The 24,722-nt window shown below is 34.1% G+C and overlaps 1 pseudogene; it reads right to left on the minus strand.

Annotated features, from left to right (window-relative positions):
* Positions 1–931: 931 nt before the first annotated feature.
* LOC101554432 (enhancer of rudimentary homolog) lies at positions 932–1,253 on the minus strand (annotated as a pseudogene).
* Positions 1,254–24,722: the final 23,469 nt, after the last annotated feature.

Consider the following 24,722-nt stretch of genomic DNA (forward strand, 5'->3'; position numbering starts at 1 on the left):
CAATACATTGACAGTCACCAAAGGCACCAAAAGATCTTACAGGAAGAACATTGAGGCAACATTATTCTCTTGTATCTGCAGGCTAGTAATCTAGGCCTCCAGAAAGAAGATATAGAACCAAAACTAAGCCTTCCTTGGGCTGAAAAGCACTTGGATTTACATACCAAAGACTGGGCTGGGCTGCCACATGAAATCTACACTGTCAATTACAAACCAGGCAGCACCTGGAATCTACAATGTAACAATTCAAGCTTTCAGCAGGACCCATCAATGATGAAATCCCATGGTTGTGTTTCTCTTCTCCTTGTCCAACAAACATATGAGTTTTGTATGGGCATAGTAAGAGACATACTAAACTTTTAGAATTGCTCCCATGGGGTCATCTCAATCTCAGACTACAGTGCTCAGGCCAGATTAGTCTTTCCTATCCCTAGCAGGGTCCTAGTCTCATCATTACTTTAAGATCATGACAGCACTTGTCCATGATCAGACTCTTAACTTACAGTTAAGAATGAGGCACTTTGGCCAGGCCCATCTCGATGCCAGGGTAGCACATAACTTACCGCTTGCCCTGGGTCCGTCTTGTCCCACGTTGGGACCCTGCTTTGGGGATGCTAGGAAGTAAGGGCAGCTGAGTCTACAGTCAAGAAAGCAGATGCCCGGGAATTAATAATATTCAAGGCCAATCAAATGTCTTTCTTTGTCCATACAAAAAGGACTTGCTCTGAATAAACCATGCAAAGGATTCAAGGAGAAGAGAAAAACATTGTTTACAAGTCAACAGAACACTAAGAAAGAAGGTACAAATAAACAGAGGAATGGGAGCACTGTGACAGGAGTAACCCAATAAACCTAAACTACCTGAAGCTATGTAATCCTACACATGTCTGTATTCTAATTCAACTCACTTCCACCCGATACTTCAGCTCAGTTATTTCCCAGTCTGTTGGGTCCGCCAATGAAGAAGTATAAAGATCTTTTTTTTTTTTAATTCCAGTCTATGTTGGAAGGCTGGTCTGGCTGGGTATCAGCTTGCTAAACAAGGCAGCTGAGGTCTGCCAGATGAGTAACAAAATCAAAACAACAGACTAATAGCATAGGTGATATAGGGCCTGTTGGGGTTCATTCTCTTTAGAGGCTCTTCTTGCATTTTACAAACACCTTGCACGCATGCATTCACACATTCCGTACTGAGCGTAAATTCTGCCTTCTGATTTCTTGGTAGGCTGTACTAGTAAAATGGTGGGAGACATGATATCAAACTCAATGCAGCCACCGGTGACACCTCCATCACACAAGAGCTTAGCAGCAGCACTGCCAACCGCGAATCAAAAAACTCTTTCTCTTTAATACATTTATAGGAGTAAACATTGTTTTATTTATATAATGCTCTCTTTATTCAATGAATTATATTCCTCTACAGGGCTGGTTTGCGTACATCTTTATCTAAGCTATCAAAACCATCACACTAAAGTTACTTCAGTTTTCATAATATGTAATACTATTGCCCAAATAATTATTACCCAAATCAAAGAGTAAAAAGAAAATTACTAATACTGTGAAAATACATGTGCTAATTAAACGGGAAAAATTATACCACAAATTGCAAATGTTTTACCTTTATTAAAAGTCACTCACTAAAAGACTGATATTTCATAATCTTGTCAGTATAATTTTGGTATTAATTCTTGGAAAAGAATGTGAAAGATATGTAATAAAGGAAATAAATATCTAGTGTGGTACAGTAAGTTATAGGTTAATTTTCGGTAAAAAATATGTATTAAATATTGAATAATAGTGGAAACATTTTTTATAATGTATTTTTATTTAATCATCATGAAATTACAAAGCTAAAGCTATTTATGATTGGGTTTCAGGCATACAATGTTTCAACATCAATCCCTTCCCCAGTGTCCACTTCCCTCTATCAATACTTCCCTACTCCGCCCCACTTGCTTCCTACCCTGGTTTTACAAAAGACACTTTAAAAATAAAAATACATTTTTGCTCTGTGGTTTACAATAATGTGGCTGATAGGGTTTCATGCATGACACTTCCATCTTTCAGCTCCATCTCTTCCTCCCAGTTGAATGATTCCCATCAACATGTCTTATTCCCCAGCCCCTCAAGGGGCCTGTTTCTTGCTGAATACCAGTTCTCATGTTTCTTTTTTTGTTTGTTTTCATTGCCTTTGAGTATTCTTTATTCCACAAGTATGTTTTTTTATGTCCCACCTTGGAGGAAGATCATTCTGTGTTGGTCTCTTTCCCTCTAACTAAGAAGCATAGAGAAAATATTATGCAAACAAAATCCCCATACAACTGAATATTTCACATTTAATTATATATAATTAAATTTCTAATGTTAAATTTAGAAAGGAAAAATAAGTATCATGTTATATGTTGCATAATAATTTTTATACGATAGGTGCAAATAATTGAAATAGTTAAAGGTACTGATAAAGAATACACTTTTTAGAGCTTCAGCTATAGAATCAAATATTCAGACAAAATTTCATGTGAAATTCTAATTATATGACTACTTGGAGGTCAATATTGGAGGTCAGTATTTGAACATATTGACCAAATACTCATTACCTAAACTCAAAACACAAGAGATTTGGATAGTAGATTGTATTTTACACCTACATATTAAAATAAAATTCTCTGAATATTAAAAATATAGACTACTTTAGCTTTTTTCTTTGTTTTTTATCTAAATTTATAATGAATATTATAAATATACTTGTTGATGAGAAATAGATTTGAATAATAGCATTAATTTTATAATTGAACAGAACCATAATTTAATACACTTTCAGCCTCTCATTCCTCTGGAATATTTTCTCCCAAATCTGGAAACTTTGTGCATAGGTTACAATTGATTTGGTTTTGTAACCTGTGCCTGTGTACCAAGTTAAAGTCTACAAGATCGACATATTGTAAATAAATTGAGTTGATCCAAATAAAAGAGCTTAGAGACTATTATGACAAAAGTCATAGGATCTAATACATATTCTGAAATTTTCTTTTGTTTTGTTTGGGGGCCACATTGGGCTAACTCAGGGCTTACTGTTGGCTCTGTGCTCAGAGATCACTTCTGAAAGGTTTGGGGTATCATTGGGGATGCCAAGGATTGAACTCTGGTTGGCTATGTGCAAAGCAAGTGCCCTACGAACTGTGCTATATCTCTAAACCCATATTTTGCAATTTTTAATGAAATTTTGCTGGGTCTTGATAGGCAGAGTCTTGGGAGGTCCCATACGAAACACACATCATTGATTCAGGTAGAAAACTAACAGGAGTGTAAAGGACCTAATGTTAAGATCCTTCATTTGGAAAACATATTGAAAGAAAAGCACTTATTACTAAAATTAGTATTAGTTTGACCCATTTTATCGTTTTTGTTTTTTATAGAATGTGGTAAAAAAATAAAAACAAATATGGTCCAAAACTATTTTCTACTTAAAATTGGCAGGTCAGTAGTAGAGATAGACTAAATGAGAAATATTGAGTCATTTCAGAACTACTCCATCTTTGGAACATTGAGAAAATCAATAGTGCAGATTGAACAACAAAACCAATCATAAATGTAAAATATGTAATTAATTATCAGTGCATAGCTAATAAGTAAATCTGGACAAAGGATAATTAGAATGCAACATTAATTTGAAAACAATAGAAAATTTAATATCCAAGTCACTATTCCATGATATTTAATACAATTTTTTGAGGCAAGAAGCAGTGACATTTGCTTTGAGCTATGCTGTTGTCAAAACAAGGAAGAAAAGATAATAGATTCAAAAACTTTCTAGATAAACACATCAGGAACTCAAAAGAAGCATACTACTGGTGTTAATGTACTTCCTGAATTGAACTGTTAATAATATGGCAGTATGAGAACCTACTAAGAACATTACATGATAATGTTTATAATTATTATTTATACAATGTCATAATTATATAAAATTAATTATATAATTACTTATACAATAACCAAATTATTATACAATAATCCTTTGACTAAGAAATTATTAAGATCAACATTCCGGGTTGAAGTCATTCATTTTATATACTTATAAGTAAAGAAGAATTTATGTAATTATATGGTATTCAAAGTGACACTTTGGTTAATATTTCTAATTGATAAAAGTGAATGGCATTTCATGGTAGACTTATTCCTAGTTGTGGTTTTGGTAAAGCATATCCTTTCTGACACAATGGATTGCTTCCATCTCCACACGGTTTATGTATCCTACCAAGAGGCAGTTGTAGAATCAAGCTACTAAATGATGTTTCCGTGATGGCAGTGTCTGCCTCACTGCTAACACTGCATGCATCCCTCCTGCCACTCTCCCCACCCAATCTTTACTCCTATATAGCTCACTTCCACCCCTTTTCATTTCAGTCTGCAAAGTCTTTAGGTATACTATTAAACACTTTTTTGTTTGTTCTTTTTGGGGGTTACATCCAAGTGGTGCTCAGGGCTTACTCCTGGTTCTGTGCTTAGGAATCATTCCTGGTTTACTCGTGGGACTCGATGTGGTGCCAGGGTTTGAACTTGTTCCCTGCATGAAAGTCACATGACCTATCTGCTGCACTATGACACAGGAAACTAAATGTTTTTTTTCTTGTTTGTTTTTGTTTTTATAAAATATTTTTGCCTAAGACTGGGGACTTCACTGCACCTTCTAGGAGAGAGATCCTCATTAGAATGCTAAATCTCCAGAGTCCAATCTGTGTGCTTCGTAAACATCTACTATTTCACTTTTTCTGGGGAGAAAACTAAGACCTATGTGAGCTTACCTCTACTCAGTCTACTACTAAAGCCATATTTTTTCCCTTGCTTATATTACCTGTAGCAAATATATTTTTTATATATATTCACCTTTAATTTTCTGGAATACTGCTCAAGCTGTGCCATACATTTAATGTGTTTCTGCATGAATACATGCATATTTGAATCACTGAGATGAACTGTGTACCAAAAACATGCTGGTCTCAATTTCTATTTAGCGTGCAATGAAATAAGACTGAAAGAGGAAGAAATGGAGAGACGAATGTAGTACTTGAATCATTCTGGCTTTAAAGAGCCTTAACAAAGGTTGTTAACCTTTATTCCTGCCTATTAAAATTATCTTTGCCAAATGATTATTTTCGAAGCCTGGTGGCAGGTGTATTGCTTCTAGCTCACTGATCCTGCAGGGAAAACCACTATCCCACAGCTGGCTTTGCGGCTTGTACCATAGATTAAATTGCTTGGTTAGAGGGGAAATCAATTGCTATTTTTACAAAAACTTCACAAAATGCTTGCAATCTACAATCTAATCAAAATCTAAAAGCTCCTTGTAGATTAGTTTTATTGGCTCACTTTATACTGCAGAACTGATGACATTTCTCAAAGAACCTGTATTGCCTCATTTCTCCCAGATACAGTACCAATTTCTCTGATAGTTACTGAGAGGAAATGAGCTTTTAAGCACTTGCTTATCTTTTTGGTAATATTTTTAATTCTCTTACTTACTTTTAATGTACAATTAGTATTTTCATTAAGCAGTATTATATTTCTGTTTCTTTATGTAGGTTAATAAGAGTAATAAGTTATCTATCATTAGAGATAATTTTCTAGAATGCCAGAAAAGGATGCCAAGCATCCATTCATTCATAAGCATTTATTGAATAGCTACTTTGTGTTACACAAATTAATTATGCATATTGGAGCAAATAATAAAAACTCACATCTAGACTACAAGAGAAGGATTCAAATTGTTATTTTTTTTACCCAAATATCACATGTATTCTTTCATATGTAATACCACCCAGGTAGCAAATACTATATCATAGATATATGCACAATATATACAATGCAACTAATAAATATTATGCAACTTCTAAATTAGCTATTTACTACTTGCATCTCCAAAATATGAACTTTCTCTTTATCCTTACTATACACACAAGAAAGAGAACATAATATTCTCACTCCATACTTTCATAGCCTTAAAAGTAATAAATGTGCTGTTACTATTGCATAATATTTTAGAAGTGAGAATGTTTTCTTTTGTATTAGTTGCAAATGTGTTTTCTAAACACCTTCAAGCCGTTTTTAAACCATATTATTTTAAGTGGGTAGCATTCAGTGTCGACACTTCCATTACTGATCAGGGCCAGATTTAATTTAGATACTTTTAAAGTTGAGAGAATAGAAAGTTTTTGCTTCTACATTTCAGTGTCAGCACTTCATATCTGACTGATTAAATTATAAATGACTGAAGAAAGTACAAGCCTTGCAACATCTATTTGAAATGTAAATATCTTTCCTTGAAATGGTCTCTTCATGACAGAAATAAACTTGAAACAAACTTTTTATGCATGTATTATGATGGAAAATGCTTTAAATCTAATAAGTCTTGAAATAACTAATGATCATTTCCAAATCACTTAAGTATAACGACTAAAGAAATAATTGATGTGCAAGGGCAGTTGTACAAATGCCAAAAATTTGAGTCTGCTCTAGACTAATAAGTTTCTACTGAGTTTGGGAGGTGACACTAACTCAGGTTAAGCTTCTAGATTCTATTTGAACATGTCTGTTATAATTAGTAATACATGTATTATTTAAAAAATAAAATTTATCTTAGTTGAGGTAAATGCTGAAATAGTTCTATGCTTATAATTGTGTTAATGTCTATGCTTTTGGTAGACAAATTTACCACAGTCTCACTGTCAAGTGGCAGCAAACTTCCTCAACCTCTGTCCTTCTTTCTCAGCCCCAAGATTCCTCTCCCTATCACGTAGAAATCTCAGTTACACAGTCACAGCTCGAGTTTTGTTATTATTAGGTATTATACATTTACTCCCATTAACTTTTTTTTACATACTACATATGAGTAAGATTATTTTGTATTTGATCTTTTCCCGTTGACTTACTTCACTTAACATGACACTCTTTCTCTTGATGCCTGGTATTGCAAATTCAAGATTTCATCTTTTCTTATACCTAAATGGTATTCATTCCTCAAAAAAGACATACAAATAGCCAAAAAGTGTATGAAAACATTCTTAATAGTAGTTATTATCAGGAAAATAAAAATCAAAGTGACAATGAGACATCATCTCATGTCACTGAGAATGGTCTATATAAAACATGAAATACTGAGTTGGTCTAAATATAGTGTAAAATTTACTGTTATTCACTATTGATAGTATTTATCATCTGATGCACTCTTAATAGAAAATGATATGAAGAATTATTAAATGATTAAAATTAGGACTCCCATGTGGCCCAGTCATTCCACTTCTTATCATCTATCTTCCCAAGAACATAAAATATTAACTCAAAATTATATGTCCACATATGTATTCACTGAAAGACTATGAACAATGGCGAGCCCCCCAAATAAACCAAATATCATAGACACATATCTTCTTTTCTTTCCTCAATGTTTCAATTTTCATGCTTCCTTAAAAAATGACATTTTTGATTCTAAATAGGCATTTCTATTACCCTTAAGAACAAAAGATGCATAAAACATTTGAATTTTGAAAACAGTTAAAATACTGTCTTGAGTTTTCACTAACTTAAAAATTCACAAAACAGGCAATTTTTGTTTTGGTGTCAAATCTTTGGTATCACAAATCTTTCCCTCACAAATTTTCTCTCAGTTACTTCTAGTCACCTAGCATGTTAGCAATGATGTTCCTGTTAATAGTGACATTATTTGTTAGCCTTCTGCAACACACCACATCTGTTTCCTACTATATCTTTGTAACAAAATTAGCTCTCCATTATTATGTTAGTTACTTACAGTGTAGACTTCAAGGTTCAAGGAAAAAAGTAATATTACAATAATCTAATAAGACAAAGTAAAGAAACGACTAATTAAATATAAATCTCTCTGCTTCTTGATTCTGGTTCTTTACAAATAGATATTTAGGTAGATATCAATTTAGTTAGGATTTGTTAGATGATTAATAATAATAACCTACATTAACCTGAATATGTTGTAGCAATACAATTTTATGGTGTTTTCAATGGCCACTCAATACCTCTATTGCAAACCACAGCACCCAATAGGAGAGAGAACAAAAGGGAATGCCCTGCAGCAGAGGCGGGTGTGGTGTGTGGGGGGCACAGGATGGGGGTGGTGGGAGAGATACTGGGAACATTGGTGGAGGACAATGGGCACTGGTGGAGAGATGGATGAAAGATCATGTATGACTGAAATGAAAAGACCAAAGTTTGTAAGTATGTAACTGTAACTCACAGTTTATTGTTCACTAATGAAAACAAAACAAAACTATTATGTGGTATTATAACAAAATGAACTTTACACAATCTTTAAGTTAGAATTAATTCATTATGTTTCCCACTATATTTTAATTTTAAATTGTTTCTTAAAGTAATATTATAATCATATACTGCACAAAAATTCAATATTTTCCTATTTGATTCTTATTGTAGAGGCTTTACTTTTCTCATACTTTTTTAGCTAACGATATATAACTGATATGAAGCATTATATAAGTTTAGTGCATAGAACAAAATTACTTGATTACATATATTTTGAAATTATTGTTAAATTTAACTTGTAAATATTATCTCATTAATATAAAAATAATAAATTATAAATAAGTTTTTTCTTGCAATAAAATTTTGGGGATTTATTATTTTTACATTAGAGATGTACATATATAACACTATTCATCAATGTTAACTATTGTTATAATACTGGACATAATTAGTATTTTTTATAACTGAAATTGTGAATATTTTCAATCATCCTATTTCAATTTCCCCTTCCTACATCTCCTACTTCTGGCAATCAAACAGCCAATCTCATTTTCTATGAGTGTTTTCTTATGATTTATTCACATGTGAGATCATACAATATTCGTCTTTCTCTATCTGGCATTTCACTTAGCATAATGCCTTCAAGGCAAATTTCTGTTGTTAAAATGGCAAAATGAAGGTCTTCCTTCCTTTATCATAAACCAAATTAGACTCTGCTATATATTGAAATACCACTAAAGAATGGATTTCTTTGTCCATTCATCCATTGGGGAATACTTATGTTGCTTTTGTGTCTTATCTACTGTATAATAGGGATGTACTAATAATGAAAAGATACAGATCTCTTAAACTTTATGCTTTCATTCCATTAAATTTTAATATTTTATATTTTTTAAGGAACTTCTATACTTTTTTTTATAGTGACTATGACAGTTTCTATGTCAGCTATCTTTCTTTCTTAGAGTAATCACTCTAGGGCTAACTTCATATCCTATTGTGATTTTGAGTGATGTTAAACAATATTTTATCAACTTTTTGTCATTCTTATATCTTACTAAACACCAATGTCTCATATCTTTTCTGGCCATTTATCTATCTTTATAGTATATATAAAAACATTGGGCTGGAGCGATAGCACAGCGGTTGGGCTTTCGCCTTTCACACGACCGACCCGAGTTCAATTCCTCCACCCCTCTTGGAGAGCCCGGCAAGCTACCTAGAGTATCGAGCCTGCACAACAGAGCCTGGCAAGCTACCCGTGCATATTGGATATGCCAAAAACAGTAATAATAAGTCTCTCAATTAGAGACGTTACTGGTGCCCACTCGAACAAATCGATGAGCAACCGGATGACAGTGAAAGTGATATAAAAACATTAAATCCATTTATTTGTAGTATGAATTGGAAGGGCTGAAGTGGTAGCACAGCGGATAGGGCATTCGCCTTGCACTTGACCAACCTGGGTTCTATTTTTTCATCCCTCTTAGAGAGCCCAGCAAACTACCGAGAGTATCTTTCCCCCATGGCAGAGCCCAGCAAGCTACCTGTGGTGTATTCAATATGCCAAAAACAGTAGCAACAAGTCTCACAATGGAGACGTTAATGGTGCCCACTGGAGAAAATCAATGAGCAATAGGATGACAGTGACAGTGATGAATTGGAAGTTTAATCTAAATGATTGACTAGTTACATGACAATGATATATACAATACTATGGGTTCTGATCATATAATATTAAAATTCAAGGAAGCAGTTATCTCTGTACATATGACTCTATGTCTCTTGCCCAAGTGCCTGGCAGTCTTCCCCATGGCCCCTCAGAGAGGGTGGGCTCCAGCTTCCTTCCCCACCCTGAGCAGAGCTCCCACGGCCGAAAACTCTGGAGCCTAGCCACAGTCATGCTCAAGGCCCCTCTCCACACTTTCGGACAAGCCTCACGCATGAAGGTACTGGCAGAGGAACCCAGGTGTGTGGGACCTGGGCCTGAGACCTCCAAGCCTGCTCGGATCGGGACTGGGCCTCTTCCACCCAGATTTCCCATTTTCAGTGGCTAGGCAGTCACACCCAGGGACTGCCCCTGGTGCCATGTAGTCCCACCAATGGCCCACACCCAGAGACTTAAAACCAGGCTCCCAGAAGCAACATCTTATAGCCTAGTTTCCCCTCTGGGACAAACTGGCTAGCTACTGAGAGTTTCCTGCCCATATGGGAGAACCTCACAAACTCCACATGGTGTATTCATATGCCAAAACCAGTATCAATGCTGGGTCTCATTCCCTTGAACCTGAAAGAGCCTCCAATGCGGCATCTTTGGGAAGGACTATTAAAGAGAGGCTTCTAAAATTTCAGGGCTAGGACCAATTGAGACATTACTGAGACCGCTTGAGAAATTCGACGATCAATGAGATGATGATGATGATGGTGATGATAATGATGATGATGATGATGACGATGATGATATGACTCTATGTAATTGGTTCAGTTTTTACCCCAACAATTCATACATCCTTTTATTGGGGTGGTGGGTGGGCACACCCAGCGATGCTCAGAGGTATCTCCTGGCTCTGCACTAAAGAATTACTCCAGGGTATGCTTAGGGGGCCATATGGGAAACCGGAGATCAAACCCAGGTTGGCTTCTTGCAAGGCAAACATTCAAATCTCAGTACTATTGCTCCAATACATATATATATATATATACTATTAATATATAATAGTATATATATAATATACTATTGCTCCAAATCTCAGTACTATTGCCCAACATATATATCTTGGAATATATAGAGTTCATGGTACTTTGAAGCAATTGCTTACCTTCTGATTCTAAATTGCCTCAATTTAAATTGAGTGAATAAATGAAGCATATTACATAGGAGTATTATAAAATATATTTTTAAATGTTTCATATAATACTAAAGATATAATAGATGATAAACTATAGGAATTATTTTATCTCAACTCAAATATAATATTGTTATCTTGGACTATGTAACTCTGTTACTTTGACAAGATGATCCACATGACTGAAAAATACCTGTAAAATGAAGGGATCTGCAAGAGAGTTCTTGTAAGACAACAATGCTTAAGACAGGTGAAATGGGGCCATAGGCATTTTTCTAATTATAATACCATAGCTGCTAACTTTTCTGATTGAAAAAAAAATTCAGTCTTAGGTTTGAGGAGAAACAACTGATCTTAGTAGAACTAAGCATGACTTAAAATGTTCAGGCACCAGGGGAGAACCTTTAGTTTAAATACTGCTTACAGTTGATATCCCTGGCTTCCCACATACATTGCCTGAGCACCACCAGGAGTGACACTAGAGCACAGAGCCACGTGTGATCTCCGAGCTCTGTCAGGTATAGCCATCAAACAAATAAATAAAAATGAAACTAAGATTTTTCAGAGGAAAATCAAACTAATGATACAACATCATTGCTTTTGATATTTCTCACACAATTCATCTATATTATGTATGCTATATACATATGCACTTAATTTAGCTATATATTATTTCAACACACTTTATATTTATTTATTTATTGTTTTGGGAATAAATCTGGCTGTGCTCAGGGCTTACTCCTGTCTGTGTATTCAGAGATTGCCCCTGCCGAGCTTATGGGGGCCATAAGGGCTCAGTCATGTACAAGGCAAATGCCCTACCCACTGTGCTATCTTTCTAGTCCTCAAATTATCTATTTAAATGGTATAATTATGAATTATATATGCTAATAAGAAATAATCAAGTTTTAAATGTATGGGTTTGGATAAAGTTTTCTGAAGCATTCATCAATAGAAATATATCTCTGTGTTACCTATTTAGTAGTATGATCACATACCACTCCTTTTTTTTGTTAAATTACGGCAGCCATACATAGCTTTGTTTGGGAATTTGGGCAGTCAGGAACCCAGGAATTACTTCAATCAGTGAATTTGTAGTCAACAACGTCAAAGTTTTATGTGGTGCCAGATATCAAACCATCAGTCTCACACAAACCAGGCATGTGCTTTATCACGTGGGCCACATTCCTAGCTGCCATTTTTTTCTCTGATAGTGCCATATAATTAATTTTCTATTGATGATTTTGTGTTGGAATCTAATAGTTTACTCCCCCTTATTTGGTATTATAGCAAGGTATACACACAGTCTAGTTATATATGCATATATACATACAGAGTCTAGTGAAATATATACAATATAGATAATGCATATATATGAACGCATATTTGTACATATATGTGTATACATATAGCCTAATTATATAGGGTCTTTTTTAAATTATATGGGCCATATCTGGTGGTACTAGATGTTCTCAACTGTGAACTCAGGGGTTGCTTCCAGTGTTGCTCAGGCCATGATGAGTCGATTACAAGCCCTTTGCGCTCTCTTTTAGAACTATTTAGCATTTTCTCATCATAAAAGAGAAAATGAATTAAATGAACTTTGAGCAGTTCCAGACTTTGCTTGAATAGACATTTAATTTCTCTACAAGTTATATTTAGCTTTTCACTAATTAAGGTGGAGACTAACTACAGTACATTAGATGTTTAAATATAAAGCAGATATTATTTCCTTCTTAATTTTGTAGTAGTTAATAATGAATAAAACATTTATCTGGAAGGGCTAATACAATTATCTAATAATTATTAAACAATTACTAAATTATTTTGGCATTACCATTTATCACTCATAATTATTAGGGGCTAGAGAAATAACTCAAAACATGTAGCAGATGCTTTGTATAGGGGAGTCCATGATATTGTCCCCTGTACTCTATCGTCTCTAAGCATAGCATGACATCATTTCTGAGCACCTTAAGATAGCACACACACACACACACAAACACAAACACACACACACACACACGTTATCTTTGAAGGTGAGTCAAATGAAGATAAAAACATGTAGGCAATTCAACAAATATCTGAAACTTGATCTTTTGTCAATGTTAAGAGTTCTAGATATACTACAACATTTCAACTATACATATGAGTCAACCATATGAGATATATATCCTTTAACAAGATTAATCTTTCAGACTGGGTGCTTTGTAGGTGAGTGATCTTGAAACAGTGCATTGAGTATGTTTGAGATAAATAGATCATTTGCCTCAAGTATGCAATTTAGAGGTACAAAAACTCAGTCATCAAAATAAATAACACTTATATGCACTACTTAATATAATACACTATGAATAAAAATGTACAGATGATAAAAAATCAAGATTTCTATTATATTGGATGAAACAATATCATACATTGCTATATGAACTCTAATGTAAAAAAGACTTACAAGATTCCTATAAAAAAGTCTTATTTCACTTTAGTTGTTTTCCATAAAATTGATGTTCAAATATTAGTATGTTTATTTCCAATAATATCAGGCAAATTTATGAATAAAAGCTGCAGTAAAAGATTTTGATGTGAATTTACAAAAGTTTGACTTTAGTATACTGAAGTGTCCAATTTTGAATATATTTACTTACAAATATTACTTATCTACAAATGCAAGAGCATAGAGCAAAATCTTAGCCTCTACATTGAAGATGCAATTTAAAATCTTTCATGTTTACAAAGTTATAATCCTTTGTATTTCAACAAAAATATACTTTGTTCTCTTGCATTTCTTTGCTTTCATAATTATCCTAATTTGATAGTTCATATGTTTGTACTTTTTACCAAATTCAGGACCCATTTCAGGTCTTAGTTTTCACTGTAAGATTATTTGATCCTCTCCTGTTTACTTAAATATAATTAATATATCTTCAGAAGAGATAACATATTAAAAAGAACAAAATTTGTAGTCAAATATCTTTTAGTCTTCTACCATTTTACACCTTTAAAATTTTGTGTAATTATTTAAAGAAAAGAAAATTACATCAGAGCTCTAATTCCTTCTTATGAAATAATTCCAGGTTAGTAGGTTTGGGTAATAACATTTTAATTGCTTTTTTGTTTGTTTTTTGTCACACCTAGCTGTGTGTGCTCATGGACTGTATGCAATGCTAGGGATAAAATTCTGGTAGCCCTGTGCAAAGCAAGCACCCTACCTACTGGATACCACCTCTTCATTCCTATGTATATGTTTTATTTTTAATCTGATACCAGATCATTTATACAGTTAGTAAACAATAACATAGAGGGATGATAACATTACCTAAGTCAAAATTGTAATGAATTACATCTTATTAAGGTTATTCAAAATTGGACCAAATTTAACTAATATTTATAGGGGAGAAAATATTATTTAATAGTTTACATAACCTATAAGTATTTAATATGAAAGCATAGTGAAAAAGTTTATATTTGGTGATTTTTTATGTTTTGTTTAAAGTACAACTACATATGACTTGGCTTCATGGCATTTCACTGTTTTTGATTAAATAAAAACAGAAATACTATTTCAAATTCTGACCAGTAAATACAATTTTTCTACATATAACTGTAGGTTTAATTGCTCTCTCAGATATTATTGTTGGTTTTAGGTAAGCATAGTACTTAAAGTTACATAGACAGAGTTCAACTTTCATCTCTGTTTATTAACTTCATGGGTAATTTCAAGCAATTTATTTCATTTATTTTAGCATCTTTTGAGAAATGTAGACATTCTATAATATATGTCATAGAGTTGTTCCAGGACAGTGTATACACTACATAATCATTAGCCATCACTGTCATGAAACTTCAGTATTACCATTTTACTCCTTGTAGCTATTATTATCATATTTCAAGCATGAATTTGTGGCTAGAGTTAATATATTAACAAATTATATCTTGTCAGATGTGAATTTTAAATGTCATTTAGTATATTATACGGAAGTTTCTGGAAGAAAGCATTTCATTTTATAAGATATAATGATTTGAGCTTTTTTTTTTTTTTTTGCTTTTTTTTGGGTCACACCTGGCGATGCACAGGGGTTACTCCTGGCTATGCACTCAGGAATCACCCCTGGGCGTGCTCAGGGGACCATATGGGATGCTGGGATTTGAACCCGGGTCGGCCGCGTGCAAGGCAAATGCCCTACCCGCTGTGCTATCTCTCCAGCCCCTGATTTGAGCTTTTTAAGGATGTGCTAGTTGTAGAAAAAGCAATTCAACTAATTCTGTTTAAAAGCTGTGGTTTTTTCATTCCCAACAAAATGCATTAACAAATAATGAATAGATAAAGATACTCATTTGCTTGTAAGCAGACATTGTATCACATAAGGTTTCTACTAGTTTAATTAACTTTCTGTTTTACCAAATCTGCAAATATAGTCCTCTCTCTAATCCCCACGCAAATATTACAATCATGAATTTTTCATTTCTTTACATCTCTTCTAGTCACTTAACAATGGTGAATAGAATCTAGTAGACATTTTAAGGGCCATATATTTTTGTAAACTAAACAGATTTGCTCATCTGTGTGTTAACATAACTTGCATTTGAGAAATCACTGATATTGAATATACCCATGTGATCATTATAAAATGAGGAGGAAAATAAAAATTTTCAGGACCTATATCATCCCCTTGTATTAAATAAATATCCAGGAATTTTATACACCTATTTTATGTCATAATAGTGCACCAGATAATGAAATATTATATTGCTGAATAAAATGCTCAGTATAACATTCAACTTTTCCAGAATCAGTGGGTTTTTAACTTAGATTTATTATTAAATAAAAGTTTTACTTTGTAAATGTTATTTGTATTGATTAGTTTGCAATGTACTAATATTTCGGCAAACAGTAAAAGATTTACATTTGTTTTGAACTGGTTAGTTCAGTCTTATTTGCTTGTAAGTAAAGCGGGTAGCAGAATTACTATATAATATCACAGTAATGTATAATGTCCATAATATAGACAACTCCTTTCAACAGTAACCTACTCACATCTGACAAATATGTTCTGTTTTGTGAAAAGTAAAGCAGATAAATAAAAATTATAATTTGACTTCATCTGTGTTTAAGTTTTTGCCATTCGCTCTAAAATGTAATCAAATATGTTGTATCGTTAGGTTCATAATCCCCTGAAGATTTTATGTGGGCATTTCTATGATTAAGTACCTGTATCACCTTCTTTGACCTAGTGGACTCCTATGTTCCATTTTATTTTATTTCAGGCCCCTGAGACTAACTTCACTGCTCTTCCACTTTATTACTGTCACCTTCAACTGTTTATGTTGGTGTATGACTATCAAAATCTCTCTTCTTAGGTGTTCCTTTTTAATCAATAAAATACAGTTAGAATGGCATTGTTATACACTATTTGGGTGCTGTTGATCATCAATTTTATCTATCTCAAACTTATTCATTATAAATTTAAATAAGATGCTGACTATGCTTACCAGAGATATGGAGAAGTAGGTTGGAAGGAATGAGTAGACGGGTCTTTGGAATGGTGGTATTGTGCTTTAACTTTGGTGATAAGAAATGACGACATTGACACCAGATGTAAGTGTGAAGCTAAACCTCTGATATTTAATAATATTGTAAATTAATGATATGTCAGTGACAAAATAATTAAAGATGATTTGAAAGACATTAAATAGATATGATAAAAGTATACACACACACACAAAAGTATACACTGTTCCTGAAACCTCTGCCTTTGTACCAACTTGTAATAGCCCTGGTACTCCTGGGCTAGTGTCAACTTTACCACGCCACCTTCCCTTAGAGTGTAACACATAGAAAGTTTTTTAAGTATTTCTTGTCCTGAAACTCTGTAGACACTTGGCCTGTCATAGACACTTAGACACTAGGAATCCAGAGGATTAATTAATTATTTTTAATTATTTTTTAACACTTTACACATAAATATTTCCATTGATAATCCTAAACAATGGGTGTGGTTGTTAATCTTGAATCTTGAAACATAGTTTGTAAAGACAACTAAATGTAGTTATTATTATAGGCCTATACAAGCCTTGGTTGTAATGTCTGTGAAGGAAGAGAGGTAAGCAAGCATGTGCTTATTCTTTGGTAAAGCTTTATATTATATTAAACAAAACAAGCTAACTAAAACCAACTTTATGGCCACAGAGATAATACAGGGGTTACGGTGCTTTCTTTGAAATGGGCTGTAGGCTGAACCTTTAGTATAGCTGGGTATGGCCTTAGATTCCCCAAATGCTTAATTTTAATGATTTAAATTTTGATTGTGGTATGATGGGTGCTGCTGCCAAAACCCTCTTTTTGTGGGTATTTGGTCCACCTATCTCCCATGGGCTTTTAGTCTTGAATATTCTCTGCAGAGACACCAGTCTCCGAATAATTTCAGGTATGGGAGTCCTGGCTGAGAACTCTGTTTTTTTTTTTTTTCCCTGGAGTCAGGGTGGGTATCTGAGACCATAGATTTTGAAATGTTTGAACAGCATGGCTGCAAAGCTTATTCAATTCTTAGACCTACCATCCCTGCAATCTGCTATAACAACGTTTAAATAAATTCTTTTTCTAGATCTATTGATATTAATATTGCAACTTCGTTATCTAATCAATTTTAAGCCTATAGTTGTATCAACAGTTACAGCTTTTTTTACATTGAATAAAAAATATTTTGAACATGAAGAAAATAGATAAGAAATAGAAAAAAGAACGTGCACTGCTTTGTCAGACAAAAATTGCAAGTGTAGAAATTATTTTAAAAGCAACTTGTGTATTCAAAAAATAAATACAAAAACCGTGGCCAGCTCTCTCTCTCTCTCTCTCTCTCTCTCTCTCTCTCTCTCTCTCTCTCTCTCTCTCTCTCTCTCTCTCTCTCCCTCTCTCTTCACGTATGTTCGGTGGTCTTGTGCCGCTTCCCTCACCCCAGGGTGGCCTATGGTGATGGGTGTCTGAAGAAAGAAACGAGGGCCAGACTGGTTGGTCTCAACTGCAGTTTGTTCCAATTTCATCTCCATTCTCTCCGGATTCTCCTGGATTCTCCTGATTCTCCCCTTGATCTTCCCCTTCCCTTATCTCCCTCATCTTCCATTTGCATCCTGCTCCTTCATACTTCTCCTTCCTGTTTCTGCCTCCCCCAGCCCACTCTTACAGCCTTTGCTGTATCCCAAATCATGAGGGCTTGGGGCAACAATTACACATAGGTGTCTTCACACAATCCACTTCCTTGCCTCAAAGGAAACTTCTTCTAGGACAGATTCTCATCCAGCAAGATCACTGGCCTAAGGACAAACTGTGGGTGTGTTTCTCCTCTCCTCAGTCCAACAAACATATAAACACTCATAATATCACTCATTTTGTATGGACACAGTAAGAAATACATTAAGCTAATCATATGGCTCTACTGGCGGCATCTCTCTATAGATCTCTATAGATCTACAGTGCTCGGGCCAGATTAGTCTTTCCAAACCCTAGGAGATACCTAATTTGGTTGTTACTTTTTGGATCATGACAGAATTTGTCCATGACCTTCCGATTAACTTACAGTAAAGTCTTGTGATGCTTTGGCCTGACCCATTTCGATGCCAAGAAAACTCACAGCTTGCCCTGAGTCCATCCAGTCCCTCATCGGGACCCTGTTTTTGAGGTGCTAGGAACTAAGGGCATCTGAGGCTTAAATTGAGAAAGTAAATGCCCAGGATCAAATATTATTCAGAGCCAATTAACTCCCAAGTTATAAAAGCATAATATTAACTGTCTTCCCATGCCTAGACAAAAAGGACATTGCTTTAAAGTAAACTATGCAACCTTCTCATAAGAGAAAGAGAAAAGCAACATTTCATTAACAAATATAAAATTTTCAATTTCAGAGGAATCTGACCTTACATGTTAACAGACTCTGATTAAGGGAAAACTACAATTGGGGAAGAGAGCACAGAGAAGAGTTTACAGATAAACACAGAGGAATGGAAGTGCCTCAGGAGCACTGTGATAATCACTGTGGCAAGGGAAATAGGACATACCAATGTTATCCTAAAATTTTTAGAACTATATTCCAATAAACACAGAGGAATGGCGGTGCTTCAGGAGCATTGTGATGGGTTTAACTCAGTATACCTAAACACTTTGTGGCAGAGGAGAAAGCACAAACCAATGCTATCCAACACAACTTAGAGTTTAAATTAACTTTTCTTATTAAAATACATATATTCAAGCATTATCTCACTATTAACACTATTATCTCACTATTAACAAAGCCAGGTAATTTATATTTCTCTTACACTTGTTTCCCTTATTTATAAAAATGATATTACTGATCAGTTAACTTAACATATTTAGCTCTAGTTAAACTATTTTATTAATTTTGTTATATATTTTTATCATTTCATGTTCTAATATATTTGAAATAAACATTCTTCTACAATCAACATTTAATTTATTTGATTATAAATGAAATAATCAAATTTTTATAATCAAATTTATTTTTATAATCAAATTTATTTGATTATAAAAGTACTGAATATAATTAAATAAAATATTGTAAGTGAGAAATATACTAAATAAGTAATTCTGTGCACAGAAATTAAGAACTATATATTGAAATAATACTAGTTAGCATGTAATTCCACCTCTAACTCTGTTTCAGTTTTCTGAATTATGAAATGATAATGATATTGTTGGGATTCAAAATAAATCATCATGTACCACTCTAGGTTCTTCATAGACAGGACAAATGAAAAACAAGCTTTACTTATTTAAAACAAGTATTGATTACTTAATGGATTAAGGGAAATAGTTAAACTCATTAGCAACAGACACAAAGGAGATAAAGCACAAAGGTGAGTTTCTCATAGCATGGTCCTAGGTACATCTTTTTTTACTTTGTTCTGGGGTCATACCTGGTTATGCTCAGGAGTTATGCTTAGGATATGCTCAAGGGTTATGTCAGGAGGCTTTATGCTCAGTAATTACTATTGGTGGTGCTTGGAGGATGATATAATATGCTGGGGTTCAATCTCAGGTCAGTCATGTGCAAGGCCAGCAGCTACTAACCGTACTATCTCTCAGTCCCTTAGGTATTATCTTTATATAGTTTAACTAATGCAGAATATTTGGAAAGTAGAAAGGGAAGGTCAATTATGAAGGATACCAAACAAAAGCATTGTAAAATGAGGTCATAAAGATTAAAGTTTTGCATTTTCCATTGTCTATGTTTCCTTGAAAGATTTTCATAAACAATGACTGATTGCATTTTTATCAGCAGAAATTCTGTGGTGTTTGTAACTTTATGGTATAAGGCCTATGTTCACTTAATTTTAGGTACTAAATAAAAATTTCTTTTAAATTTCAGGCATCTTTTAAAAAAAGAACCCCATAGCTTCCAAGATTACACAGATAAAGTTTCTCATGAAATTTCTTCTTTATTATACATGGCTAATGATTCAATGGGAGCAAAGCATTTGCTTTATTCCTTTGTCTATTTAGTAGTTTTCCACGAGTTACAGTATTTTTATTGTGTTCTAAAAGTGAATGTATTTTAGAAGTTCACACATGTCTATCAGTTGTTACTGCATGAGACATATCATAATATATTTGTGCCTTAATATATATATATATATACACATATATATGTATGTGTGTCTGTGTGTGACTCTATGTGTGTATAATGGTTAATGCTGGAATAAACTTTAGAGAACTTTTTGAATGATATTACAACTGTATGGAAGATTAGTTTTAGTTCTTTATTTTTAGTTAAGAAAAAAAACATTGAGGGGGCTGGAGCCATTGCACAGCAGGTAGGGTGTTTCCCTTGCACTTGGCTGACCCCGGTTCCATTCCCAGCTTCCCATATGATCCCCTGAGGACAGCTAGGGGTAGTTCCTGAGTTGCAGATCCAGGAATAACCCCTAGGCATTCATTGCCAGGTGTGACCCAAAAAGCAAAAAAAAAAAAGATAAAAAAGAAAAAAAAGCATTGAATGAATTAAATTTCCTAAGAAAGACATGAGGGAAAAGAAAGAAAGAAATAGTTTCAAGAGAAGGCATGGGCTTGAAAAGCAAGTAACTTACAGATTGGGTTTTAGAAAAGCTCTTTTTTCAAATAAACTTTCCAAGATGTTTATATAAAAATAATGTAAATTTACCCTTTCCAAGTCAGTACTTTTCATTTCCCATACTGATTTTTCTTGGGGAGGTACTTACTCCCTTTTCAGCATTTGGGGACATGAATGGCTGGACTTTCCCATTAGAACTGGGATTGGGTCAATAGGAACCACATGAAAACTTTACAGTTAAAGTTGAATCTGTACAGGATAACATTATTGAACATTATCAAGATATTAAATATATATTTATAATATTACTAAATAAATATAAACAATGTATATTCAATATATAATATATTAAATATATTATATTTAATAAAAATAAATAATATATATTTAATAAACATATTAAATATATATTAATAATATTACAGAGAGTCTCTTGCCCGCACGCTTGGCTGTCTTCCCCGGGGCCCCTCGGAGGGGATGGGTTCCAGCTTCCCTCCCCGCTCTGAGCAGAGCTCCCGACAGCCGAAGACCACTGGAACCTAGCTACAGCCACGCTCGAGGCCCCTCTCCACATGTTTGGTACCTCACGCATGAAGGTACCGGTAGAGGAACCCAGGTGTGTGTAATTTCATCAATGGTCAACATCCAGATACTTAAAAGCAAGCTCCCAGAAGATATCTTATAACCTACTTTTCCCTCTGGGAGAAACTGGCAAACTTCTGAGAGTTTCCTGCCCACGTGGGACAGCCTTGCAAGCTTCCCATGGTATATTCATATGCTAAATCCAGTAACAAGCTGGATCTCATTCCCTTGACCCTGAAAGAGCCTCCAGAGTGACATCATTGGGAAGGCCGAGTGGAGAGAGACTTCTAAGATCTCAGGAAAGGACGAATGGAGAGGTTACTGAGCCCTCTCGAGAAATCGACGATTACGGGATTTTGTGATTCATGATTCGTGAATATTACTCAGCAACATGCTTTCTCAGAGCCTCCCACCATTAAGTCTTTAGCCTGCCATTAACATTTTTTTTTGGTGACTTAAGCACAGATTACTAAAATGCACCAATTTATTTTCTTTTGGGGTCACACCCAACAATGCACACAGGTTACTCCTGACTCATGCACTCAGGAATTACTCCTGGCAGTGCTCGAGGGACCATATGGAATGCTGGGAATCAAACCCAGGTCGGCCCCATGCACTGAACATGCCCTACCCTCTGTACTATCATTCCAGCCCTGGATCAATACCATTTTTTTTAAACCAGCAAGCTATTGTAGAATGTTTCTGTTGTTTGATTCTGTTACCACATGGTCTCCTGATCACCCTCTCTCCTACTCAGTATAGTAGAGAATAGCTCTGAGCATTGCCTTATGTGGCCCAAAGTCCCAAAATAAAAAAAAAAAAGATGTTTCTATCGGTGATCTATGTCCTGTACAATGCACAGAAACTAATAAATCTATCCTTAGTAGTCCAATAACTTCATATTATCTCTCTCCAAGAAGGATCTCATGTATTATTTTCTTAACAAGCAGCAGTGTAGTCTGATACTCAAACAGACACAGAAATTACAACTACTCAGAAACTATACACTAAATGACTATGCTTCCTAAGTGTGTGAACCCCCTGAAACCTACAAATTCTTCTCAAACAGCAAGTTGTTTTAAACACTTTTTTTCCCTGTCTCTAATCAGTAAACATAAAATACTTTTATTTATCCTTGTGTTTGTTCTTTGGTGTTTTCACTCACAAAGAGGAAAACCCACAAATTTGACAATAAACCCCACCATAATACCAAGTCAAATAATGGAAAAATTGCAAATTAAAAAAAAACAGGCATCCTTTTTGTTGTTGTTGATAGCATTTTGGGCCATACTCAGTGATGCTTAGGGCTTACTACTTGGCTTTACACTCAGTATTTTCTCCCGATAGTGTTCAGGTGACCAAGTGGGATATCCGGAATTGAAGCTGTGTCGGCTACATGCAAGGCAAACACCCCACCTGCTATACGTTGCTTCAGTTCCAGGAAATCTATTTTTATTATAGCAGTATTGCAACAGATAAGAAAAAGATTTGGAAGACATCTAAGTACCTAATGAAATGACAGATTAGAGGATAAATAAAATGGAGTATATATGTATACGGACCTGGAATACTACTCAGCTAAAGACTTACCTTTGCAACAACAGTGATTGAAGTAGAAGGAAATCATGCTAAGAAAAATAAGCCACAAATAGAAAGGCATAAACTGAATAATATCACATATGTGAGATATAAGCAAATCAAAGATATTGCTAAAACCAAATGAAAACCATCCCTTGGATTTTGTCCACAGAATTGAAGTTACTAAAACAGAAAAGGGAGGGAAAGAATATAATGGTATTTGTGGAGTATATCATTACCTTGGCAGTGTAGTAAAAATATAATTTTGAAGAGGTGTAAAATTGCACCACTTAAACATGAAATCATACAACCATTACTGCAATAAAATTTAAATAATATTCAGGAAACTTGACTTTCTAAACATTCCTAAGTATTTATAGGCATCTATTAGACTCCAAGAGTAGCTATACCAAAAGTGCCAACTCTATTGGCTTAAAAGAACAGGAATTATAATTTTAATAAAATTGAAAGTGTTCCTATTTCCCCATATATACAGGGCTTACCCATTAATAATATTCCTCACAAGAGTGGTACACTTAGTACAAATGATTAAATTCTATTGTTGTAATATTATTATCCAAAGTATCTATTTTACATTATGGTTTATTCTTGGCTTGTACATTCTATGGATTAGAGAGTGTAACTGCATATTATGGTGACGTAAAAATATTTTTATTTATTTAACTACTCTTTCTGCTTAGACTGTTCATCCAAGTTTTGTCAAGCACTAAATTTTACTGTTCCTATAGTTTTATCCTTTTTAGAATGTATAAAGCTGAAATCATATAGTATATATCTTTTATGTAACTTTTCAGATTTTTTTTCACTTAGCAATACACTTATTTCTTCCATACTTTCTCCTTCCCCAGGTTGATATCACATTTATTTTTCACAGTTAATTCAATTCTCTTTTAGGAAAGAACTCAAAATATGTCCTTGACACGAGATCAGCAATTAAGAGTATAAGGCATATGGAGCACCCCATATGTAACACAGGTGAGAAAGACTATTGCTATCATATATTTGGGTAGAATAATTTAACCTCTTTATAGGAATTTGAAATACAAGTGACATGCTCCATGCTTCTTAACTCATTTTATGTTATAACATGACTCATTTCTAACTATGACCTTTTTGTCAACTCAATGTTACATGGTAATATAATAAAATGTAATACTCTAGTGCATGGTAATAAGAATATATGTAACAATATTAAAGAAAGTATAAGGAAGTACAATATGGTGAAAAGCAAGGTCAATTTTGAAGATGAAGTCAATCATCCTTCAAAACTCTTCAAACTCAAGATATATCAATTAGACTAAGATTGTCACCGTAATACTTGGAAAAA

Source organism: Sorex araneus, chromosome 1 (assembly GCF_027595985.1).
Source record: "Sorex araneus isolate mSorAra2 chromosome 1, mSorAra2.pri, whole genome shotgun sequence".
Classification (NCBI taxonomy): domain Eukaryota; kingdom Metazoa; phylum Chordata; class Mammalia; order Eulipotyphla; family Soricidae; genus Sorex; species Sorex araneus.